General features: G+C 41.8%; 1 long non-coding RNA gene across 1 annotated transcript; it reads right to left on the bottom strand.

Annotated features, from left to right (window-relative positions):
* Positions 1-4,308: 4,308 nt before the first annotated feature.
* On the bottom strand, positions 4,309-5,776 carry LOC117530321. The gene is made up of 3 exons (XR_004566312.1): positions 5,501-5,776; positions 5,081-5,187; positions 4,309-4,353 (listed from the first exon to the last, which is right to left on the bottom strand). It is a non-coding gene; the product is annotated as an uncharacterized LOC117530321 (long non-coding RNA).
* Between the last annotated feature and the right edge of the window lie 20,048 nt (positions 5,777-25,824).

Here is a 25,824-nt window from a genome sequence, read left to right as displayed (position 1 = left end):
TAATAATTACTTAATTGGTATCGCAGTGCAAAGTGTGTGTGTGTGTGTGTGTGTACACACACACACGCCCTTTATCGTGTTATCTGAGTATAATATATTCGCCTCTATGTTTATATTGGTGTTGTAGGATAAACTCAATGACATTTTAATGGCATCCGAAGGAGATCATGCGTGTGCACATGCATGAGCTTCTGAAAAATGTGGAAGTTACCATCGACTGCAGGATGTGTGCACACTGATGTCTGCGAGATGTCTTGTGTTATCAGGTTGTGAAAATAGCGTTTTCCGTTTTCAAGCGTTTTTCAGTAGCTTTACATAATATATGATAGACATGTTAGATTTACACGGAAATTAATCTGTTTCGTAGCAGATTCTGCCATGTTGCATTAGCATACAGAGAGAGACCAGACGTCACGGTGCCTCGCTACTGTGACTGGGTGTCACCCCCCCAAAAGACAGATTTGCAAGATTGTTAGTTTCTCAAACCTGTAATCTGGGTCAGGAAGAAGTTCAGGATGGTCCCGTCTATACTTCTTCTGCTTGGAAAGGACATCTTCGGATTATGGCACAATTGTAGAAATGATGATTGATGTGATATTTATTGCAGCCTCCATAACTCTGTAAATTTGTGGCACGTCCCTGGCAAGGCTGCCGTTGACGGTTCCTGACTTGCCCTGACTGCTGAAGCACTGCCAAAGATAAACAGGAGCTGTAGCGTACAAGCAGCCCCTGACAATGCTTGTTACCATATTCTTCCCTTGTTCCATTCCAGGGGTGTATGCAGTCAAGGCATTGATTAGGGCATTCCTCTGGTGCCTGGTTCCCTTGTCCTCGCCATCAAGTCTGTCATTAGCACTCTTGAGCTGCAAGTTGAACATTTCCATTGTTAGTCATAAGCAATTATATATACTTTCCTGTTCAGATACTGTATAATTTGAGCGGCATGGTCATAACTGGTATTCAACTCCTTATTGGACAGACCCTCTATTTTTTAACAAGCTGTTTATTTGCTTGCAGAATTTTTCTCAGGTTAGTTATCAGCGAGGTATACCACACAGGTGAAAGCAGATCAGACAAAAATGATTAATCCTCTGTACCCAACGCTATTTGTGTAAAGGGCCTTTCACACCGCATGCTTTGGAAGTGTCAGAGGCACAAATCGGTCTAAAAAGCATTATTTTCAATGAAACACATAGCTTTTTACAGGCGTTAGAAGTGTCGCGTCAAAAGCTGAGCTAAACAGATGCTTCTACCAGGAGTGTGCACATTCCTGCTTAACAGAATGACATTCAAAGTTCAACTCAATCCAACTCTGAACTGTGACAAAGCTTCGCACTGTCCAATAGAAACGTGTTGGGTCCAAACATGGAAGACTCCTGGCAGAAACCACTGATCTCTACAAAACAGAAACGTGTCACAGGACTGCTCATTTATACAGAGCAGCTTTCTGAAGAAAAATCCTTGCAAATGTTGAACCCCAAAATTAATCTGATTGTGAAATCAAATTGCTATATTAAAGCTTTTTCTTGGTTCATCGACACATATACAACATGGTGATCATTCAGCTTTCCTCTGGGGGGGGGGGGGGGGGGAATCAGAGTGAAAAAATCTCAGCCCCCCTGCTGCATGCGTCGCATCAGGGCGTAGGGAGGCGTTGACACAACGTGACTGACGACACATTGGGAGTTGTTGCCTGACGCGTATAAAGCATGCAATGTGAAAGGCCCTTTAGTTGCTACAACCCCTGGCAAAAATTATGGAATCACCGGCCTCGGAGGATGTTCATTCAGTTGTTTAATTTTGTAGAAAAAAAAGCAGATCACAGACATGACACAAAACTAAAGTCATTTCAAACGGCAACTTTCTGGCTTTAAGAAACACTATAAGAAATCAAGAAAAAAAAGATTGTGGCAGTCAGTAACGGTTACTTTTTTAGACCAAGCAGAGGAAAAAAATATGGACTCACTCAATTCTGAGGAAAAAATTATGGAATCACCCTGTAAATTTTCATCCACAAAACTAACACCTGCATCATATCAGATCTGCTCGTTAGTCTGCATCTAAAAAGGAGTGAACACACCTTGGAGAGCTGTTGCACCAAGTGGACTGACATGAATCATGGCTCCAACACGAGAGATGTCAATTGAAACAAAGGAGAGGATTATCAAACTCTTAAAAGAGAGTAAATCATCACGCAATGTTGCAAAAGATGTTGGTTGTTCACAGTCAGCTGTGTCTAAACTCTGGACCAAATACAAACAACTTGGGAAGGTTGTTAAAGGCAAACATACTGGTAGACCAAAGAAGACATCAAAGCGTCAAGACAGAAAACTTAAAGCAATATGTCTCAAAAATCGAAAAATGTACAACAAAACAAATGAGGAACGAATGGGAGGAAACTGGAGTCAACGTCTGTGAGCGAACTGTAAGAAACCGCCTAAAGGAAATGGGATTTACATACAGAAAAGCTAAACGAAAGGCATCATTAACACCTAAACAGAAAAAAACAAGGTTACAATGGGCTAAGGAAAAGCAATTGTGGACTGTGGATGACTGGATGAAAGTCATATTCAGTGATGAATCTCGAATCTGCATTGGGCAAGGTGATGATGCTGGAACGTTTGTTTGGTGCCTTTCCAATGAGATTTATAAAGATGACTGCCTGAAGAGAACATGTAAATTTCCACAGTCATTGATGATATGGGGCTGCATGTCAGGTAAAGGCACTGGGGAGATGGCTGTCATTACATCATCAATAAATGCACAAGTTTATGTTGATATTTTGGACAATTAAAAGGATGTTTGGGGATGATGAAATCATTTTTCAAGATGATAATGCATCTTGCCATAGAGCAAAAACTGCAAAAACATTCCTTGCAAAAAGACACATAGGGTCAATGTCATGGCATAGGGTCAATGTCAATGAGCAGATCTGATTTGATGCAGGTGTTAATTGGGGGATGAAAATTTACAGGGTGATTCCACAATTTTTTCCTCAGAATTGAGTGATTCCATATTTTTTTCCTCTGCTTGGTCTAAAAGGGTAACTGTTACTGACTGCCACAATCTTTTTTTCTTGATTTCTTCTAGTGTTTCTTAAAGCCAGAAAGTTGCCATTTGAAATGACTTTAGTTTTGTCATGTCTGTGATCTGCTTTTTTTCTACAAAATTAAACAACTGAATGAACATCCTCTGAGGCCGGTGATTTCATAATTTTTGCCAGGGCTTGTATAACCTTTTTTTTTTCTGTTTAGGTGTTAATGATGGCTTTCATTTAGCTTTTCTGTATGTAAATCCCATTTCCTTTAGGCGGTTTCTTACAGTTCGGTCACAGACGTTGACTCCAGTTTCCTCCCATTCGTTCCTCATTTGTTTTGTTGTGCATTTTCGATTTTTGAGACATATTGCTTTAAGTTTTCTGTCTTGACGCTTTGATGTCTTCCTTGGCCTACCAGTATGTTTTCCTTTAATAACCTTCCCACGTTGTTTGTATTTTGTCCAGAGTTTAGACACAGCTGACTGTGAACAACCAACATCTTTTGCAACATTGCGTGATGATTTACCCTCTTCAGAGATTGATAATCCTCTCTTTTGTTTCAATTGACATCTCTCCTGTTGGAGCCATGATTCATGTCAGTCCACTTGGTGCAACAGCTCTCCAAGGTGTGATCACTCCTTTTTAGATGCAGACTAACGAGCAGATCTGATTTGATGCAGGTGTTAGTTTTGTGGATGAAAATTTACAGGGTGATTCCATAATTTATTCCTCAGAATTGAGTGAGTCCATATTTTTTTTCCCTCTGCTTAGTCTAAAAAAAGTAACCATTACTGACTGCCACAATTATTTTTCCTGATTTCTTATAGTGTTTCTTAAAGCCAGAAAGTTGTCATTTGAAATGACTTTAGTTTTGTGTCATGTCTGTGATCTGCTTTTTTTTCTACAAAATTAAACAACTGAATGAACATCCTCCGAGGCCGGTGATTCCATAATTATTGCCAGGGGTTGTAGTTTCCATAAATACAGCATGTTTATAATACACTGTGTAAAAAAAAAAAAAACAAGCAAAACTTTATTGAAGTGAAGAGGACCTAACAAACAGAAAACACATTAACTCACTTCTTTGAGTGACTTTACTGGAAGCCCCATTACTTCCAGGCACTGCTTGTAATTGGTTCAAGCCCACACTTCTGGTTTAGCTGGCCAACCTTCGGATAATTGTGTCAGCAGCGTCCACATTGTTCTCTCTCCTGGTATGTCTGGGAACCGACACTTTCAGGGATGGTCCAAGGATGTAGTGCATCAACTTTGTCATTCAGCTGTTCGATACTGTGAATGATGTCATTCTGCTTCTCCTGGAACACAAAATGTATATAGAGCCACATGTTACAACCTTAATACAGAAGTTCCCACTTTTTTTGTATTAAATCCTATGCTTCACAAATGATTAAGCCAATGCTGTTGACCTTTCATCATGAGCACAGACAAATCTGTGAATGAACCGAGTGATGAAAGTGAGCTATGGGGGGGGGAAAAACAAAACAAAAAAAGATCTTGACAAGGCCCTGGCGGGGTCTGGTGGTTGTACCCCAGAAAAATGTGAAATCTCAAATGCATTCTGGTGCTTACTCAGGTCTATTCCAAAAGAATCTCCAAAAATTATTTTTTTTTGTTGGCACAGGTCAGTTTTTTCACCACAGATAAGGTGGAAACCTCAGTAGTACAGCATAGAAGTCCTTGTTTCAATTGTATGGTACCATAGACAGCATGCACACACTATGCAAATGAAACATTATGCAAGGGACACAACATTTTTTATATAAGAAATTCTGAAACTTTACATCAGCAATAAATAAATATGTTTATTGAGTAACAGGGCCTGTAAGTTATTTCTTTAAGGAAGGAAAGTTAGCATATACAACTTCATTACTGACAGATTTTACTCTATTTTCAAATTATATCCCAAACAGAACAAAGTATTTCTTGCCAGAAATGTTTGAATATTTTGCTTGCTGAACATGACTTTTAGAATCTACTGGCACAAGACACTATACAATCTTATTTAACCATTATAGTACAAACCTCTGCATAATCGGGCTGATGTGAATCAACTGCAGGCACACGCTCAACCCACTGATCAGATGGAGGATTCACTGATTCAACAACTTTTATGGCAGCAGGCATGGTTGCTGTTGGGTGGGAAACAAGCAATAATCCAAAAATATTATCACAAGCTTATCTTCATAAAGTCTCTTTCTGGGCACTGACATGACTTAAACTTCAAATGCATCAACACCTAATAAAAAAAGAGTATATATTTTAGTCATGTTTTAGTCAAAATATTAATTAGGCCTGTGCCTCTCTGTGGCTAACGTTAGCTCCATGCTAGTCAAAAATGTGTTGGTTTGGTTCCCATTAATCTATAGCTGGCATAATCAAGCTTCAAGGAAGTTTTGTTATTTCTAGCTAAAACGAATTTGTGCTCACATCAGGTTCCGTTACCTTCTTTTGATAGTCACAGCGTCGATATCACGGCACAAAGGCCCAGCCATTTGAAGCTAGCTGCTACCTCATGGGTAGCTATGTGGTAGTTCTTTGTGAGGAATCCCTCACAAAGCGTCCAGCGTTAGTCTCCTCTTCTGCTCTCAGTGGTCTCTTAATCATAGTATAGAGACTTCACAGGCGAATTAACTTGTGGAACACAAACTTTTATTTGCTAAAACACAACGGAGTTGAGTGCTGTAACTCAGCTAAGTCTCCTTCTTCTGCTCTGTTAAACAGTGGGTTTTAACCCAACTCGGTGCACTACTGCCACCAACTGGTTCGTGAGCAACACTGCAAGCAACTGTGAAGCAGCAAGCATATTAACAAAATAATTTAATAGTAAATAGATCTATGTACAAAAACTACTTGAAATAAAATGAAATCATTTGAATTGTATCCTCTGATAATGTTGGTCAAACATGTTTTAAAATAAAGCACTATAGTGTTTCAGACGTTCTGACCCAATTATTACAGTAGTTTTGTGAGACAGCATTTCTCTGAGCTGATAAACCTGCTCTGGCTTTACCTTTAACCACGAAGGAACCAAACACTTATGTTAGAAATTTGTTAACTTAATTGGCAATACATGAATGTATAATGTGATTACAGGAAATTATACACAATGATCACTGATGCTTTTTTATTTATTTATTTATTAATTCTGTTTTATTTAAATGTCAATGCTTCCTGTTCATGCATGTTGAAAACATTATTTTGTAAATCAATTTTTTTTTTTAACGTTAATGTTTTTTTTTTCCTTATTTTCAAAAATGCTAAAGATAGGGGTTTTTTTTTTTTTTAATTTGGCAAAATGTATGTAACTCAGGTCTGTGGGACCTCTGGATAATAAGCTGCCACTGCAATCTGATTCCATAAAAAACATATTTTGGTAGCTGACAACCACAGTCTGTAGTGATGTAAATTATTTTGCAAAGATTAATATTCCAATTAACAGAAAGCATGTTTTGCAAGTTGCACCAAGACATGTTTCGGAGTTAGCTCTGTCAGTTTATTACAGTAATCTTGAAATTATACAGTATATTCAGTAGGCCTGAATAAATCATAAATCGACAAATTCTTGGTTACCATGGTAGAGTGCTTAAATTATTTCCTATTGTTCATTCTACCTATGTTTGCATGCATAATTTAAATGGAGTCCAACATTAACTTTCTGTATGCCGTAAATTATATTTAATGTTTTCCTATAATGTGAAATTTTACACACACACACACATATTATATATATATATATATATATATATATATATACATACATACATACATACACACACACACTTATTTAGAGGCAAGCTTTACACATACAACATGAACATTATGTAATGTTGAACATTAAGCATACATTCTATGAACATTTGATTGATTTTTGCAAATGTTTCCTTACATGTTTGTCTTATGTTTGCTTCCATGCAAACATTAGACAATCACAGACATTACATGAATGTTCACAAACTTGCTGAACAGTAAATGAACATTCTATGAACGTTCAGTTGATGTTTGCAAATTTTCACCTCCATGCAAACATTAGACAAACATCACAAACATTACATGAACGTTCACAAACTTGCTGAACAGTAAACAAACATTCTATGAACATTTGTTTGATGTTTGCAAATGTTCGCTTCCGGGTGGGTCCTAATGATGGGACGGACCCTCTCTTGATGGCTCCCTTGACGACTCTGCTGATGACGTGAATGACTCATTACCATGAACAAAAGACTGAAACTGCTTTGACCTGAGTACCCCATTGTAAACAGGGGACAAAGTGTGTCTCAGACCCCCTCCCTGGTTAAGGCTGGGTTTCAACTGTTTCACATAGAATGCTTCCTTGACACCTCTCTCAAACCATTTCTTCTCTCTGGCTAAGATTTTAACTTCCTTGTCCTCAAACGTGTGGTTAGTGTCTTTAAGGTGGAGATGAACTGCAGACTGAGGTCCACTGGTGCCCTCTCTGCGGTGTTGGTATAGTCTTTTGTGTAAAGGTTGCTTAGTCTCACCTATGTAGTGTTTGTTACAGTTTTCCTGACATCTAATAGAATACACTACATTGCTCTGTTTGTAACTAGGGATCATGTCCTTAGGGTGAACTAATTTCTGTCTCAAGGTGTTAACCGGTTTAAAGTAAACTGGGATTTTGTGCTGTCTGAACAGCCTCTGTAGTTTTTCCCCTACTCCTGCTAAATAAGGGAGACACTCTTCTTCTTGTCTCCGTCTCCTGTCTATCTGGTCTCTTTGTTCTCTGGGACTTCTGCACTTTGTCCAGGGACCATCGTGGGTACCCACATACTGTGAGGGCTTTCCAGACAAGGTGTTGTTCTTTAGCCCTTCCCTCTGCAGTTGTGGGCACCTGTAGGGCTCTGTGTTGAAGCGTCCTGATCACCCCGAGCTTGTGTTCAAGGGGGTGGTTTGAGCCAAAGAGCAGATATTGGTCAGTGTGAGTTGGTTTTCTGTAAACTCCTGTCTGGAGCTGCCTGTTCTCTCCATTCGTAACATCACAGTCCAAGAAGGCTAAATGGTTGTTTCTGGCATCCTCACATGTGAACTTGATATTGGCGTCCACCGAGTTGATGTGTTCTGTAAAGTCCTCAACTTCCTGTTGCTTGATTTTAACCCATGTGTCATCAACATATCTGAACCAGTGACTGGGAGAGATGCCCGTGAAAGACGTCAAGGCTGTCTTCTCCACTCACTCCATGTACAGACTGGCCACAATGGGGGATACCGGCGACCCCATCGCACAACCATGAATCTGCCTGTAATAATTCCCCCTAAACAGGAAATATGTGGTGTTAAGACAGATCTCCAAGAGTTGGCAGATGTGGTCTGGTGTAAGTTTGGTCCTTTCAAGTAGAAACACATCCTGCAGCAGTCTCTGCCTCACAGCTGAGACAGCCTCAGCGGTGGGGATGCAGGTGAACAAGTTGTTCACCTGCAATAGATGCAAGTTTAGTGAACTTGCAATCATTCTAAGTGATGTGTGTGTGCATTGATACCACATTTTAGAGGAGCATGGGTGACAAAAACATATACCTTGGTATTTATAAAGCAATTTACTATATATTGTTCATTTCAATGACATTTTGTGGAGCCCCTCCAACTTTTACACCAGCTCCCCCTCAGCGTCCCCAACAAAAATTTCCTGGCGCCGCCACTGATACCCACTGAACTATACACCACGGAGGCGCTGTTGCTGCGCCATCAGCTTCGTGCCAATGAATTTCGCCGCCACTCTTTTCATGGCAAAATCTTCTTTCACAGTGGAATGTGCCGAAAAAGTGCTGTTGTCCACCTCTTCCACAATTTCTCGGATAATCGCATGACGGTCCCACATCATCACAGCGTTCACTTTGGAAATGATCCGGTCGTTTCAGCGTGTTGATGCCGAGCAGAGCGCAGCGCACTCTCCACCATTGTGCGGACGTCTTTAAACCGGTTGTACCGCTTCTTAATCTGTGTGATGCCCATAGGATCGTCACCGAAAGCCGTCTGAATAATCTGAATGGTTTCCACCTGGCTGTCACCCAGTTTCTGGCAAAATTTGATGCAGTCGCGCTGCTCCAGTCGTTCCGCCATTTCCTTGCAAAGAAAAAACGAGGAGAGACTAAACCCATCCTCACACAAAGGCTGCTTACAAGCAAATGACGCAACCGACAGGTGTGAAAAAAAATCACGCATGCACACGAAGGTTCAAGGTTGGCTCATGCAAGCACACGTGATTCAAATCCATCAGGTTTTTGAAAAAAATAAAAAGGTTGGGTACTTTTCTAACAGACCTCGTATTACTCAGACATATGCTCTTCAGGGGAAAAATTAGGATAAAGTGAAATAAAGCAATCAATCCATGAATCCTAGATTGAAGCACTGCTTTGACCTGCGAATCACTGCTTCAATTTGTTCAAGGTTCAAAGCCAAGCAGCGCTGCAGAAAAGTTGATTAGAGAAATGATCATTTTCCTGACAAACACCCCCCAAGTGTGCAACTGCAAAAAAGCCTACCGGACATGCCTAGGGACAAATCGGCCTGCATACATGTCAACCCCTTTGAGGGTCTACCTGTATAACCAAGTGAGAAAATCCATAAAATCAGCACAAAATCCTTATAACCTCCAAATCATACCAAAATCAGTTTTATTACAGTACACACAACCACATAGCGGTATCACGTAACTGGGTTTTTGTCCACATATTATGAGTTGCCACAATGACAAAGTCAGGATCATTAGAATTTCCTCCACAGTTGAATTTCAAACAATAGAGATATAGTATTCATGCATCAAGATGAATTTTATAGAACTGAATGTGTCAAATTTAGTTATTTTTTCAGAAACAAGAACTGTGTGTCACTAGTGGAAATAAAATCATGAAAATGACCAAAATAAAACATACCTCAGAACTTCAAGTGTATCGAAAAATCGCCTCGCCAGTGCCTATGTTGCAGACTGGCATGTTGATGATCCTCGATCCTCCTGTGTTTATTAGGGATGGATATCGATAAGATTTTACCGCTCTGTGGGACGGTCTTCCTGCGACCGTGAGGCAGTTGGAGTCTGTGGACATTTTTAAGTCAAGCCTTAAAGCCTATTTTTATTTTTTCTTATGAATAGTTTTTATTTTTATGTTTTTTCTTTTTACTTGTTTTTAATTATGTATTTTATTTTTTAAATTTTTATTTATTTATTTTAATTTTTTTATGTTGAACTGTTCTATGTGAGGTGCCTTGAGATGGCTTTTGTTGCAATTTGGCGCTTTATAAGCCGATTCAATTGAAATTGAACATTTTATTGAGTCTCAAAGTAAATAAATATGAAATTGGACACTGGATCCTTAAACTTTGGACATAATAAACTCTACATGGTGGATCCTTGATCTCTGGACATAAATAAAACTGTAGTTTTTGTCAAAAGCATTTCCTTTCAGACATTTTGGCATGAATGTCTTTCCATATATCTGAGCTGCGCTCTTACAGCTGACTGTGCTGTATGTCAGCATCAGTTTAATTCATAAAGAACACAGGACGTCTCATTTTGGGAAGAAAAAAAAAAACACGTTTTAGTCGATTGTAATTTATTTTCTGTATTACAGCGTTTGGAAAGAGGTGTCATTTTATTTAAAGCGGCAATTTTGTGTCAACGGAAGGGAGGACGATTCTCGTTTCTTGACTACAACATGACAAGAGTCCCAGTTAGTGACTTTAATCCACACAAAAGTGACTCACAATATTTTATTGGCTTTGAGAGGAGTTAAGAAGCAGACTTATCGCTTCTGAAGAGCAGCAAATCAAAGAACCACGAGCCAGTGGTTCGAAGCATTGCTTCAATGGCTCAAGCATCAAAGTGGAGTCGCGCTGCAGATGATTAGACCCATAGATAAACCCTGAATATCCGTAAGACTTTATTTGTACGTCCGTATGACTCTGAAACTCGGAAAATCCGTATAGGTTGTCATGTATGGGCCTGACGTCGTTGCAGTCACTAGTAATCAGTGGTGTCTCTGGGTGAAAACACGACTTTTTTCGTGTGTGTGTTTGTTTTTTTTTTGTAACGAGTAACGACAGGGCGAATAGAAAATGTATTGGAGTAGAAGTATGCAATTAATTAAGGTCGGAAATGTAGTGAAGTAAAAGTGAAAGTAAGCTGAATAATAATAATAAAAACTCAAGTAAAGTTCAAAGTCTCCCAAAACATACTTAAGGACAGTAGTGAAGTATTTTTACTTCGTTACTATACAACACTGACTGTTGGTGAATTTCATGGCTTTTCATGACCAAACGTTGGCATTCAAAATTCAACAGGGAAGAACAGAACTTCAAACAAAACCATCAGAATTCAAATTTATCAGAAACTGGAGAGACAGAAGCAGTTTGGTGAATTTTATTGTTTTCCCAAACAGTATTTGTTTTCAATAAAATTCAAAATTTTGTGAATTGTGAACAGTGGTTAAATTAATTAACCTAATATGAAAACAAATGAAAACTTTTGCATGAATTTTACCTTAATGAAATGTATTTTTTAACTAAAATTTATTATTTCATATATCCACAATGAATTATGAAAAGTGTTTAGAAAAATCAAACAAAACCAATAGAATTAAAATATATCAGAAACTGAAAGAGAAAAAAGTGTTTTGGTGAATTTCACTATTTTCACCTTAAAAAAAAAATCTACAATTTCCAAAACAAATCAAAAGTTCAATATTGTGTGAGGAAGGATTGTAAATCAGTGTTTGTGAGAATCTACTGAATCTACTGGAACCTTGTTTCCCATGTAACAATAAGAAATATACTCAAAACCTGGATTAATCTTTTTAGTCACATAGCACTACTATTATTCTGAACACTACTGTACGTCTGGGATTGTTATTTGTCCCTCTGTGTGATTGAGGGTGATGGTGGTGTTCCACTTGTTCAATTGTGCTCTCAGGAAAGATCTTATTTCCTCATTGATGTTGTAGAGTTCTAAGCACCTCATGATCCAGGAGTGTGGCACCCTGTTAAATGCTTTTGTAATCAATCCAAGCCATGCTGAGGTTCCTTTTCCTTTTTTTTGCAGTCCTCCATGATAGCTTTGTCTATCAGTAACTGGTCTTTAGCTACTAATCTTCTGGAACAACCTTTCTGTTCATTTTCCAGGTAGCCACCAGTGTCCAGATGTTCATGAATGGCATCAGCTATGATTCCTGTCAGCCATTTTTATGTTGTTGTTAGGCAGCAGATGGGTCTGTACTTGTTGGGAAGCTGTGTTTCCTTGGTCTTTGGAAGTAGGTTTGTGTTCCCAGTCGTTAGCCAGTCTGGTGTGTCCTCTTCTCCGTTCAATATTTTTGTTAAAGCCACAGCATAATGGTGGTGCAATGTTGTCAGTCTTTACAGCCCAAAATTTGGGATTTTGTCAATGCCAGAGGTGCCTTGAAGTTACTGTATTCACTCAATTTCTTTCTGATCTCCTCTTCAGTGATTACAATTATTGGCATTTGCTGCTTGTCTTTGTTTTTATTTTTTCAATCCACTCTGCCTCTTGGTGTTGTTTTGGGTCTTCAAAGAGTGGTCTCCAGAATGTTTCAATTTCTTCTCTCTCAGGTGGTTGTTGTACTTCAATTGTGTCGTTTGCCAACTTCCTGTACACAAGCCTGGGTTTTTTTGGAAATTGCTATCTGTTTTGCTTGTATTTTCTTGTCTTTGTTCCTAATCCTCCCACCCAGCTGTTTATCTTCAACAATGTATTTTCTTTTAATGCAACTGACTTTTTTAAGATTCCTTTTGTGGTTTTGGCCTCCCAAAAATGTGGCCATTTGGGAGATCTCTGCTCTTAGGCGGCTGATTTTTTTTTGTTGCAATGTTTTTCCATTGTGGCACCGTATTCTTTTTCTTAATTCTGGTTCCTTTTCTCTCCAAATCCTGTGGGACTAATTTACTTTGTATGTACCATGCCGCTCCGTAATTTACACAGTTTAAATCTGTCAATGTGGTTCCTTCTGGGACCAGTTTAGCCAGTCCCAGGTTAACTTTTTGCAGGATAGTTTTGAATGTTTTTATTCTCCTTTAGTCAGTTTTAGCTGCTCTTTCATATCAATTTTTCTTGTTTCTTCAATCTTATTTGCCAATTCCTCTTCTAGTTCCTGCTGTTCTACATCTGGGTGCACCTGTATATTGTTTTGCAGATGAGCTGGTGAATGGTTCATTTTTTGGCGGGGCAGTGAATGACTGAATTATCATGTGCCCTTCTGTTTCTTTTACTCTGATCAGAAGAGCTAAATGGTGTGTCTGGTATGAATCATCGTGTCTGTTCAGGGTGCCTTTTCGTCCAAACCTTTGACCACACTCAGAACAGACAAATGTTTGTCTGTTTTTTTCCCATTTATCTTTGATGTCTTTTTAATAGAATGCAGTGGGCCCCAAACCTGGGGTCTAAAGTTGCACCCTAGGCTCTATAGTTATCCTAACCAGAGCTGGCATTGTATCCGAGGGCTCTCTTCAAGATGGTGATCATTCCCTTAATTGCAGACAACTGCACCTCATGTGCACTTGGGTGACCAGGGATTGCCTCGAGGTATTTCTTCAGGTTCTTCTTCATCAGGGCTGTTGCCCCCACCACAACTGGGATGATATCGATGTCTTTCAATAACCATGTTGTTCGTAGATCATTTTTCAGGTCTTGGTATTTCGAGACCTTTCTCCTTTCCGCTCGATTCAGGCCGAAGTCATTGGGGAGTGTCACATCGAAAATTTTGGCTGTTTTCTTTTGCTTGTTCCAGATGACAATATCAGGTTTGATTGCACCACCTTCGATATGTTTTCCTGCTGGGATCTCTTTGTCATAGAAGTCAGTTACTTTTCCGTTGGATGAGACTGGTGCTGGCTCGTGCTCCCAGATGTGTTCTTTGACTTCCATCTCCAGTTCCTTGCATACCTTCCAGTGGAAATATTGACAGATCTTGTTGTGTCTGGCTGTATAATGTTCGTCTGCCATGAGGATATGACCTGCTGATGTTAGATGGTTTACACTCTCAACAGCTGTATGACAGAATCAGAATTTATCATTTTGTGAGATCCCTGCCATTTTTTGAAGCCATTTGTTAGAAGTCCCTGATCTTGTGCTCTAATCAGAATTCTTTCTCCATCAAAACAAAGTTCTCCATTTTTTTAGCCACTGGATTGATCCAACTTTGTCAATGTATTCCTTTTTGAGTTCTTCTTGGAATTGTCCGGCTCTTTTGTGCTGTTTCCATCTTTCCACTCAATGTTTTCCTTCTCTTTTGCTGTATTGTTCTCTGTTCTGTCTTGCAAGTTTTGTTGCAGGCATCAGACTGTTGCTTTCTCTCTCTTGTAGAAGTTCTCCGCCAAAGTGTTTTGCCAGTATGAATTGTGTCCTGTATGAATTAACGTGTGTTTTCAAGTGGCCCTTTTGTCCAAACCTTTGACCAGACTCAGAACAGACAAATGCTTTTTGCCTTTTTTTTCCCATTTATCTTTGATGTCTTTTTAATAGAATGCAGTGGGTCCCAAACCTGGGGTCTAAAGTTGCACCCTAGGCTTTATAGTTATCCTAACCAGAGCTGGCATTGTATCCGAGGGCTCTTTTCAAGATGGAGATCGTTCGCTTAATTGCAGACAACTGCACCTCATCTGCGCTTGGGTGAGAGAGGATTGCCTCAAGGTATTTCTTCAGGTTCTTCTTCATCAGGCCTGTTGCTCCCACCTGTATGAATTATCATGTGTGTTTTCAGGTGTCCCTTTCGTCCAAACCTTCGACCACACTCAGAACAGTCAAATGGTTTTTGTCCTGTATGAATTATCATGTGTGTTTGCAGGTGACTGTTTAGTCCAAATCTTTGACCACACTCAGAACAGACAAATGGTTTTTGTCCTGTATGAATCATGATGTGTCTGTTCAGAGTGCCCTTTTGTCCAAATCTATGACCACACTCGGAACAGACAAATGCTTTTTGTCCTGTATGAATTATCATGTGTGTTTTCAGGTTGCCCTTTTGTCCAAATCTTTGACCACACTCAGAACAGACAAATGCTTTTTGTCCTGTATGAATTATCATGTGTGTTTTCAGGGTGCCATTTTGTCCAAATCTTTGACCACACTCAGAGCAGACAAATGCTTTTTGTCCTGTATGAATTATCATGTGTGTTTTTAGGTGGCCCTTTTGTCCAAACCTTTGACCACACTCAGAGCAGACAAATGCTTTTTGCCCTGTATGAATTATCATGTGTGTTTTCAGGCTGCCCTTTAGTCCAAATCTTTGACCACACTCAGAACAGCCAAATGCTTTTTGCCCTGTATGAATTATCATGTGTGTTTTCAGGTTGCCCTTTCGTCCAAATCTTTGACCACACTCAGAACAGACAAATGCTTTCTGTCCTGTCTGAATTCTAATGTGTTTGTTCAGAGTGCCCTTCTGTTTATGTCCTTTACTCCGATCAGAACAGCTAAATGGTTTTCCACTTGCTTTCCTCCCCTTTTGTTGCTCTGAGTTGTTCATGTGACCAGATGCTTTTCCATATTCAGAGCCTTTAAATTGTTTTTCATCACTGTTGCCTGAACGAACAATATTGGTATGTTTTTGACAGTTAAAACTTGACTGAAGTTCTCTGGTCTGTTTCCAGTCATAACTGTCATGAGTCTCAGTTCTAGAACTGTCTGAATTCCTGCCACTGGTATCTGGTTGTAAATGACTGTTTGGACCTGAGTTGCTGGCTGGTTGTGGTCCTCTATCGTCCTCTCCATCAGCTTCTGCTATCAGTGTTCTGTTTACAGATGAGCTGCTGGCTACAGGCTCAGCCTCTGTGCTCTCATCACTTCGGCTTTGATGAAGCTGTGATGACACTGGTTTTTCATCATTATTTTCACTCTTCACAGGGACGGCAGTGAAACCAAACTTGGTGAGATCTGCCTCCTCCAGCTGCTGAAGCTGCTCTCCCTGCTGACTTATCCACAGCTTCTCTTCTTCTTTAATGTCCTCCTGGTCAACACTCAGATTCCATTCCTGGTGTTCAGGGAGAGTTTCTTCTTTAATCACCAACAATGGCTGCATGTCTGCAAAGAAACAAATTAACAATAGATGTTCGAACAACACTCACTAAAAAAAGTATCAGTGGTGAGTTTGACCTGATTACAGTAAGTTATTGCACTGATGGAACTGATAAAGTAGAAATGTACATCAGCATTTGTTTTAAATTTCACAAATTATAATTCACGTCCTTGTCTTCCACAATTGACTATTGCAGTGTTTTTGGATTTTCTGGATTGCTATAAAATAGTGTAGGATGTCTACAGATGGTACAGAATTATTGTTCCTCGAGTTTTGATGAAAACCAGGAGGTTTGATCACAGACATTCTGGCTTCCCTTCACTGACTCGAAGACTATATTTCAAGATTTTATTAGACATTTCAGGCTCTAAACGGTCATGAACTCAACTATCTTGCTGAACTTGTTCAGCCTTATGTCCCTCCTCGTGCCCTGTGGTCCTTGGATCCAGACTTGCTCTGTGTCTCAAGGGTTAAAAAGAAGTCAGCAGGCTTCAGAGCCTTTTTTGCCGTGGTCGTATCTTGTGGAACAGGCTGCGTGTTGGCATTTGAAATGTGACTTTAAGACTATTTTTAAAACACATTTTCTGTAATTAGTTTGAAAGTTTTTCATCTTTTATTTTTTCTTGTTGCATCTAATTCTTTTCTGTTGTTTTAATTTTGGGATATGGGCATCTTTGTTTCATGTTCTTGCAGCTATGTTCAGCACTTTGAGTTTTTTCCTTCAATTAAAATGCTTTACAAATGTATTATTATTATTTAGGGCAGCACGGTGGATTAGTGCTTCGCACTGTTGCCTCAGCAAGAAGGTCATGGGATCGATTCCCCACCTGTGGCCTTTCTGTGTGGAGTTTGCATGTTCTCCCCGTGTTTGTGTGGGTTCTCTCCGGGTGCTGCAGCTTCCTCCCACATCCAAAGACCTGCATGTTTGGTGAACTGAAATCTTTAAATTGACCCTTGGTGTGTGTGTGTATGTGAGAATGTTTGTTTGTCTATATGTGGCCCTGCGACAGATAGTTGTCCTGTCCAGGGTGTACCCTGCCTCACGCTCCATGACAGCTGAAATGGGCTCCGACCCCTTGTGACCCTTAATTGGAGTAAGCGGGTACAGAAGATGGATGATTATTACTACTTACATGGCACTCGAACAAGATGTCAGAAGTCATCAAATATGATATGAACACATCTATAGTGACGTTATGAGAACTACAGTCCACACTCCCAATGCTGCCCATTAAACGTGAACGTCCCTTCATGGACAGCGACATGACGCCTCCTAACCAGGCAAAATATTGACGAAGTTGTCAGATGTTAATCCATTTTCAATGGTGATTCACGACTGAACACACACAGAAAAACACTCGCAAAATATGTGTTAAAATGCCATTCTGACCTGGATATCGAACCAGTAAAATTAATTAACATTAAATCATGTGAGGAAAGTATTAAACTTACTCTGACACCCACACATTCTGAAATATTAGTGTTGAAAGTTACACAGATCTGATCTGTTCCAAGCTGCTGAGCTGCTGCTGTGTGACAGGCACAGCGCGGCTCCTAAGACCATTACGATACATTTATCTATATATTTTTACACAATTATCCTTTATTGACCGAGTTTCATTCATGAAGTCAGTGGTGTGTGTGTGTGTGCACAATTCTGTGTGTAGGAGTGACCGTAAGTGGCACAGTCATTATAATCTCCGAGCAGCGTCTCATTATTTTAATGTGTGTAAAAAATAAATAAATAAATAAAAAATCGTAGGTCTTGAACAATTTTAATCACTAACGACAAGTATTTAACTAGACATCGGTCTGGCAGGAGAAAATATCAACTTGACATAAGAAGAGTTAATGGTCCATGTCCACAGACGACACAGGCACGGGCAGGAAACATACACCTGTTTATCAACCAAATGTCACAGACAAAGTGACAAGAAGAACCAAAACCATGTACTTATGGAAGGAAATATTGTCTCCCTTCTTCCTCCGTTTGTGGCTTTGCCAACATGTGCAGCTTTCCAGCATATAAGCGAAGTGCACATCTCGGGCAGCGTGGTGCATTATGGGTAGGATAAATTTTTTGACTACCAATCCACAAGCTATGACGGCGGAAAGCAGTGAGGAGTGCTGTGATTTGGATCATTTCAACTGCTGGAAAGTTGACGATTTAAAGCGTTTTTGTAAGCTCCGCGGACTGCCTGTTACAACCAGGACTACGTACGGCAGTGGACAGAAATGGAAAGAAGAGCTGGCTGCCTTTGCGTACGCTGCATCGGTACAGAAACTACCATTGATGCCGACGAAGGAGGAAGAGCGCGCTGCTGTCGAAAATGACCAGTCCTTGTTGATAGTTGGAGACAAACAAATTTCTAACCCCTTGAAGGCAACTGACAGATGGTTAGACGAAGTCCAGAGTCTGAAACTGTGGATATTGCAGAATATTTGCTAAGCAGGGATGAGCAATTGCTACTCCGTCGGCTTCGTAAGGACTACAGGGAAGGTCTGTCTCATATATAACCTCTTTGGTGTCACGTTTGTTTTGATAAGTTGACAGACATACAATGGTATGTGCATGCATGCAGTTTGTGTATAGAACATGTCAATATTACAATATTACGCACCACGTCATTCATGGCGTGACATTACAGTCATAAGCCGATGCACGAAAACAGCGGCATCAGCCACATTATAATTCGGCACAGTTTCAGGATACTGACAAAATAAATGTGTGCAAGAAACTTGCAATTTTAGTCCATCTTTTTTACGTCCGTCTGGATCTTTCTTTTCTGTGGGGAAATTGTGTAGAATGAATGAAGGTTTACGACCACATGTCTTCTTCTTTCCATCTTTGTGTGGACTCGGTGTAGCTTTGCAATCATGTGTTTTCAGCCAACTTTTAAGCCTATAAATTTCGTTCGAGCATTTGAAAACAGCACAATGTGCCCCTGTCATTATTGTATGCGTCGCTTAAGGCTTAAAGTCTTTGAAACAATCCCTGTAAGCCTTAACTTTTATAGTCCGCTAATGCTACTGTATACGAAATTCAATGGGAGTGGTGTGAGTTTGGTAGTTGGGATTTTTGCCCCCGTTTGACCCACGCATGCGCAGATGCGTTGCACACTTTCCTTATTCCACCTGTTTCTTGACGAGACTAAGTGAAATTCTATGAGCAGTGCTCAGTAAATTGCTCGGAATTACGTACAAAGGCGACCACACCTCCTTGCCAGGACACGGCTCAGTGCGAGTGCAGACTCTAGTGCTCATATATAACCTCTTTGGCTCCAACATTATGATTCGCTACAATTTACTCTTTGTATAGGGGGAAAATGACACTATTGAAAATGCCAGTTAAAAACAGTCTAAACCCAAATGTTTATTCATCGTCTACAAGCAGACTGAAAAATTTTTCACCTTTGAATGTCTTTTCAATGTAAAAAATACTAACTGGTGTAAATGGCCCGGCTCTTTGTTGAATCAATCCTGAACAAAGGGCTCAGAAGCAATGCTTTAAATTCAGAAAAGGCCATTTATTTGAGTCCCATGCAAAGTCAGAACGGATCTCAACTCTTACTGAACGTAGCTCACGTGGGAAATGGTTCAGAAAAAACCACAAACACACAGTGGCACACTGGAACACACAAAAACAGGACTCTGCGGTTGATTGTTTGGCCTATTTTTCAGTATCCAGCCTGTTGACTCACTGCAGTGCCATCCTGTTGTTGTGTCTTCTCATGCAGATGAGAGAAATGTAGACTGGCTGATAGTTAAGGCCCCCTGACACAAGCATGACTGACTCACACACTAGCTTGACTTGTGCTGTGTTGGAGAGTAAACTCATCTTTAACACGTGCAGACTAAACGTGAGAGGAGCGTCGGTGCGTGCTATTGCACACAGTGAATTTTGAAATGTTCAAAAAAAATCTTTCACGCACCAATGTCGTGCTATGTGGCGTGATCTAATCGCCAACATGACGTGCAGCTCGTCAAGTTGAGCAAAAAAGAACTGAACAGAGTGAGTGGTGATGCCAGACGATCGCATCAGCGCGCAGCTCGTCTGAACGATTATAACAAGAAGTTAAATCTGTTATAAACATGCTTTAACAGCTGCACACAAGAAGGAAAGAACACACAACTGTTTTATCAAGCTATGACAATGTAAACATGGCAATTAATTACCTTTTTAGACAGCTTGCAATGCTTTCTCCAAGCAGTTAGGCGTGTGCGTGAACGGCTCCGGCTGCAGCCTCCACTGCGATTCAGGAAGCGATTAAAACAGTTTTCAGTGGCCAATTTGAAGAAAATAAATGATTAATCCACCACGAAATAATTATTTTATATATGCAGCATCCAGCGCAGAGCACGTGGCAGGCGCTAGAAGAAAGAACGGCGTCCAACTGGGAACACAGTAGGTGGGGTCATCACAACAACAGGCGTGCTGATGCGTGAGGTTTTTTTTTTCTTCCCCTGTCTGCATATATAGTAATGGAAAATGCCACACTGGCAGAACCATTTATGAACATTAATACCCATACGAGGTCTGTTAGAAAAGTATCCGACCTTTTTATTTTTTTCAAAACCATATGGATTTGAATCACGTGTGATTGCATCAGCCAAGCTTGAACCTTCGTGCGCATGCGTGAGTTTTTTCACGCCTGTCGGTTGCGTCATTCACCTGTGAGCAGGCTTTGTGTGAGCAGTGGTCCACCCCTCTCGTCGGATTTTTATTGCGAATAAATGTCTGAACAATTTAGAGCTTTGCTGCATCAATTTTTTCCAGAAACTGTGAGAGACCTCCAGGTGGTAACCATTCGGAAAATTCAAATGGCTTTGAGGGACGATTTACGGGGATTACACAGATTAAGGAGTGCTCCAGCCGGTTTAAAGACCGCCCACAGCTGCTGAGAGCGCGCCACGCTCCGAGTGCCGATCGACAGGCTGAAACAATCAGATCATTTCCAACGGGAAGGCTTTGTTGATCCGGGACATCGTCTGACTTACACAAAAATGGCAGGAGACGTGGATATCAGTACTTTTCGGCACATTACACTGTTACAGGAGTTTTTTTCATGGAAAGAAAAGCGGACGGATGCGCCACCGTGCCGCTCATGGCGCAGCACAAAACCACCTCCGTGTTGGTCTCACAGGACGGCTTTGAGATGGCTTTCAGACGGCTGTCGTTGGGTTTTCAGTCGTGTGACTAACTGAGAAATTGTGGATGAGCCTGGACATGCCAGAACATGTCCTGTGAGGCTTTATCACGGCGTTGCTTTGCGCCATGCGGCTCCACCGCGATGCGCGGAATTCCTCCGCACGTCTGTCTCAATGTGCCGAAAAAGTGCTGATGTCCACGTCTTCCGCAATTCCTGCGCTAGAGACCAACATGGAGGTGGTTTTGTGCCGCGCCATGAGCGGCATGGTGGCGCATCCGTCTGCTTTTCTTTCCATGAAAAAAAACTCCTGTAACAGTGGAATGTGCCAAAAAAGTACTGATGTCCACGTCTCCTGCCATTTTTGTGTAAGTCAGACGACGTCCCGGATCAACAAAGCCTTCACGTTGGAAATGATCTGGTTGTTTCAGCCTGTCGATCGGCGCTTGGAGCGTGGCACGCTCTCAGCAGCTGTGGGCGGTCTTTAAACCGGCTGGAGCACTCCTTAATCTGTGTAATCCCCATAAAATCGTCCCTCAAAGCCAGTTGAATTTTCCGAATGGTTACCACCTAGAGGTCTCTCACAGTTTCTGGAAAAAATTGATGCAGCAAAGCTCCAAATTTTTCAGACATTTATTCGCAATAAAAATCCGACGAGAGGGGTGGACCACTGCTCACACAAAGCCTGCTCACAGGCGAATGACGCAACCAACAGGCGTGAAAAAACTAGCGCATGCGCACGAAGGTTCAAGCTTGGCTGATGCAATCACACGGGATTCAAATCCATATGGTTTTTGAAAAAAATAAAAAGGTCGGATACTTTTCTAATAGACCACGTATATGCAATTTATTCTTGCAAGACAGAAGGTATGTAGTGCATAAGTGAATGTGGTGTGTGTGTGACCCACATCCACCCTTCCCAATCAGCCTATAACATCCTACTCAAAGCCAACCGACAACTTCTATCAGGAAGGGCCGACCACCAAAACAACACAAAGACAGACAAGAACAAGAGACAAGTGGTGAAGACAATAACTGTGATGTGAGACACCGAGGAGACGGGGCCCTAACCATACAACATACCATGACAAACAACCACACATGAACAAACACTGACAGCAACAGTCTGTTGTCTAATTAGTGAGCATTCATACCCTAATTGAGAACACCGTAGCGTTAATCCCCTTAAGAGCATCCAAAAACCGAACTGTGGTGACGGCCACAAACACGCAACCATCCACACAGAGAACCAGATCACAGCTAAATATCCGATCACTACTGTGGCTGGTGTGTTGGGCCAAGACAAGAGTACAGAACCTTACCATATGACACAGACCACTCCGGCACATCAGAAGCCATGCGCCCGACCGCGAGCAATGACGGAAGTGGGTCCAAGATGCAGGGCCCCAGGAGAAAAAGGGCAGCAGAAGGGCACAGAGGCCAGAAAAGGTAGCCCCCAGAGCCACCGGGCAGCACAGCAAACCAACAGGGGAGCGGCCTGACGGCGCCGGAACACACCCCTGACACCACCCCTCCCCACGGAGGCACAGGGAGCTGCCCCATACCCAAGGGAAGCACACAGTGCACCGGCCCACCAATAGGGGGAGCCCCAGAACCACGCCACCAGGGCCACGGCCCCCGGGGGCGGGAGTGAGCGGCGGCAAGGACGGGGGGCAAAGGAGCCACCGCAACAGAATCCAAAGCACAAGGTAGGGACCAGCGAGCCATACGAAGGCGGGGCCCAGCCCCCAGACAAGAGGCGAGGCCCAACACCGGGGCCAGGAAGAGCACAAGGCCCCCCAGGCAGCCAGCAGGGCCCCCCAAACCCCCCACCTCGGATCCCACCCCAAACACCAAAGCCCATGATCAGGAGACCGCCCTAGTGAGAGCGGGGCCCATTCCGCGGAGACCACGGCCCCCATCCCCCCAGCAGCCGCCAACCCCCCCAGTGCCAACACCCACCCCCACAACAGGCCACGGGACCCACAGGCCCAGAGCAGGGTCACGGGACCACGGCAGAACCGGTGAGGCAGACCCCCTACCCCTGAGCCCCAGACATCCACAGCCACCCGGGGCCAACCCCACATGCCACACTCATCCTACCTACCTACCAACCCCACCATAGTTGTTACAATTAATCTCCCTTGCTGTGTACGACCCCCTAAGTGTGCAAAGATAAAGTGTTGCATTAAAAGCAGGGCAAGAGACGGCAGGTAGCAGACTGCCGTGGGTGGCCACGGCACACCGCTGTGCCACAGCCTGCCCTGCAAACCCACCACCGCCTAGTGACCCCGACTCTAAATTGGTGAAGGTGTTTACTAAACGTGTAGAAGTAAGGTGTGTGCATTAAAACTGCAAGGCAGGAGTTACGGATGGAGATCGCAGTGGAAGGCTGCAGTGCACAGCTGCGCCACAGACTGCCCTGCAAACCCATCCCCAACACCATACCGCAAATCTATGTGAACCCTTGCTGAGGATGGAAGTGGGATCCACAGGCCGGTAATCATTCAGTCAGGTGACGTTGGCCTTTTTAGGTACAGGAATAATTGCGGCTGCTAGATAGCAGCTTCTGGACTGTTGGAATCCAGCTCGGTTTCTGTAAATCAGCAGCAGCTGGTTTTATCCCTCTGGGCTGCCAGTCGTAGCCTGATTTTGTCCATCGTATTATGGATTGAGCGGGCATTTGAGAGAAGGATGGAAGGCAGAGGGGGCCTATTGGGTTAACATGGCCTGCACACTTCCCCGCTTGCCTCTCGATCGCCGCCACGCGTAGCACCTTCCCCGTCTCACATTGGAGTCTGATGCTCTGATGATCTCTGGAGGTATTAACATTGTCCGTGAATGAAAGTGTCCCCGGTGCTGAGTGCGAGTAGATCGGCACGACTGTACTGTAGACACACTGTCAGATCGAAGTAGAAAAGAATGCACAAGTAGTATGAGAGAGCTCAGGGCTGCTGCGTCTATGCGCGCCACCATCTTTCTTTAGTAACTTGTCCAGAATTAGATTGGTTAAAATTTTAATCAGATAATGAAAACATTAGCTTTGATGATTAGCAGAACTGTGCCCACCACTGTGTGGGCCCCCCTTCTTGCTCAATTTATATTCTGCAGCTAGTAACAGTAACAACAGTAACAGTAATGTCCTCATGTTGTTTAATCAATTAACCCCCCCACCCCCACTTCTTGCTTGATTTATATTCTGCTTCTAGCCACAGTAACAATGAATTTAATCTTTGTGTTATCTATTGTTTACTTATGTGTTCTGAGGAGGTCAGTATTATCGTACCTCTGGTGGGATCCAGAAGCATCCATCTTTGGATTTCTCCAGCTCAGGGACTTGCACCTGGTCAATATCGGCTATTGATAATTTGTTTTCACACCAGCTGATGTCCTGCTACCTGCAGGGATTAGTTCCACTAATTCAACCAAATCTTGTTCCCCTAACGTGTATATCAGTCCGACAGAGAAGTTTTACACGCACAGAAAACACACTCATTGACCTGAAAATCTCCAACATAGTTAAAAATGACTCAATTTCTAACACTGAGGAAATATCTTATCCTTCTTCTCTTACTGACTGGCAACGAAAACCCTAACCTAGGCCCCTCGCCCTCCCTGAAAATTGACACCCCTGATCATTTCAGAGCCAGATCAGCCCTTGGCATCCTTCATTTCAATGTCAGGAGTCTACTCCCTAAGATTTATCTAGCACGAATCTGGGTACAAACAATGGAAGTCGATATCCTCATATTGTCCAAGACATGGATGAGTAATCAATCTAGAATTCCAACGTTGCTATCAACAGCTACGTTTTTCATTGTGATCGTCCCAGGGAAGGCGGAGGTGTCGCCATTTATGTAAAGAACAGGACTAATGTGACTCTCTTCTCCTCTGTTTTGATTATCAAACAATTTGAACTTCTGGCATTGAAACATGAACTCCAGCATAGACAGTCCCTCACAGTCATGGGCTGTTCCAGGCTCCCCTAAGCCTGCTGTGAGGCTCTAAGCTCAGGGCTAAACCCTGGTCAGCTTGTGTTAGTGGGGGACCTAAACCTTGACTGGTTGTCTTCAGCCTCAGACTGCCTAAAATCTGTGATTCACTGAATCTAAATCAGTTGGTCGTCAGCTCTGTAACAAAAGCACCTTCCTAATTAAGATGGCTAAATCTGAATGTTTTTGTAATCCAAAATCTATAAACATTTAAAGACCCCAAAAACATCTGGAAGGTTGTGAGATCTACTTCTGGTGTCACGTCTTGTGACACCCCCCCCCCAAAATAACACTTCTTTTGAGATTATTGGCAGCTTGCAAACCAACATGGCGCACTACCGCCACGAACTGTTTGGGGGTGGAACTGAATGAATGGATTCTGGCATACATGAAAAAGAACTCAGAAACGTTCACCATGTTAGTAAAAACCGGGATGTCTGAGAATTTCTAGAAAAATTTCATCACTGAGATTTTATATATATATATATATATATATATATATATATATATATATATATATATATATATATATATGTGTGTGTGTGTGTGTGTATAATTAGCTTCCGATAACTTTTAGACCGCTAACATTTTTG

Source organism: Thalassophryne amazonica, chromosome 18 (assembly GCF_902500255.1).
Source record: "Thalassophryne amazonica chromosome 18, fThaAma1.1, whole genome shotgun sequence".
In the NCBI taxonomy this organism is placed as follows: domain Eukaryota; kingdom Metazoa; phylum Chordata; class Actinopteri; order Batrachoidiformes; family Batrachoididae; genus Thalassophryne; species Thalassophryne amazonica.
This window is presented reverse-complemented; position numbering and strand designations above follow the sequence as displayed.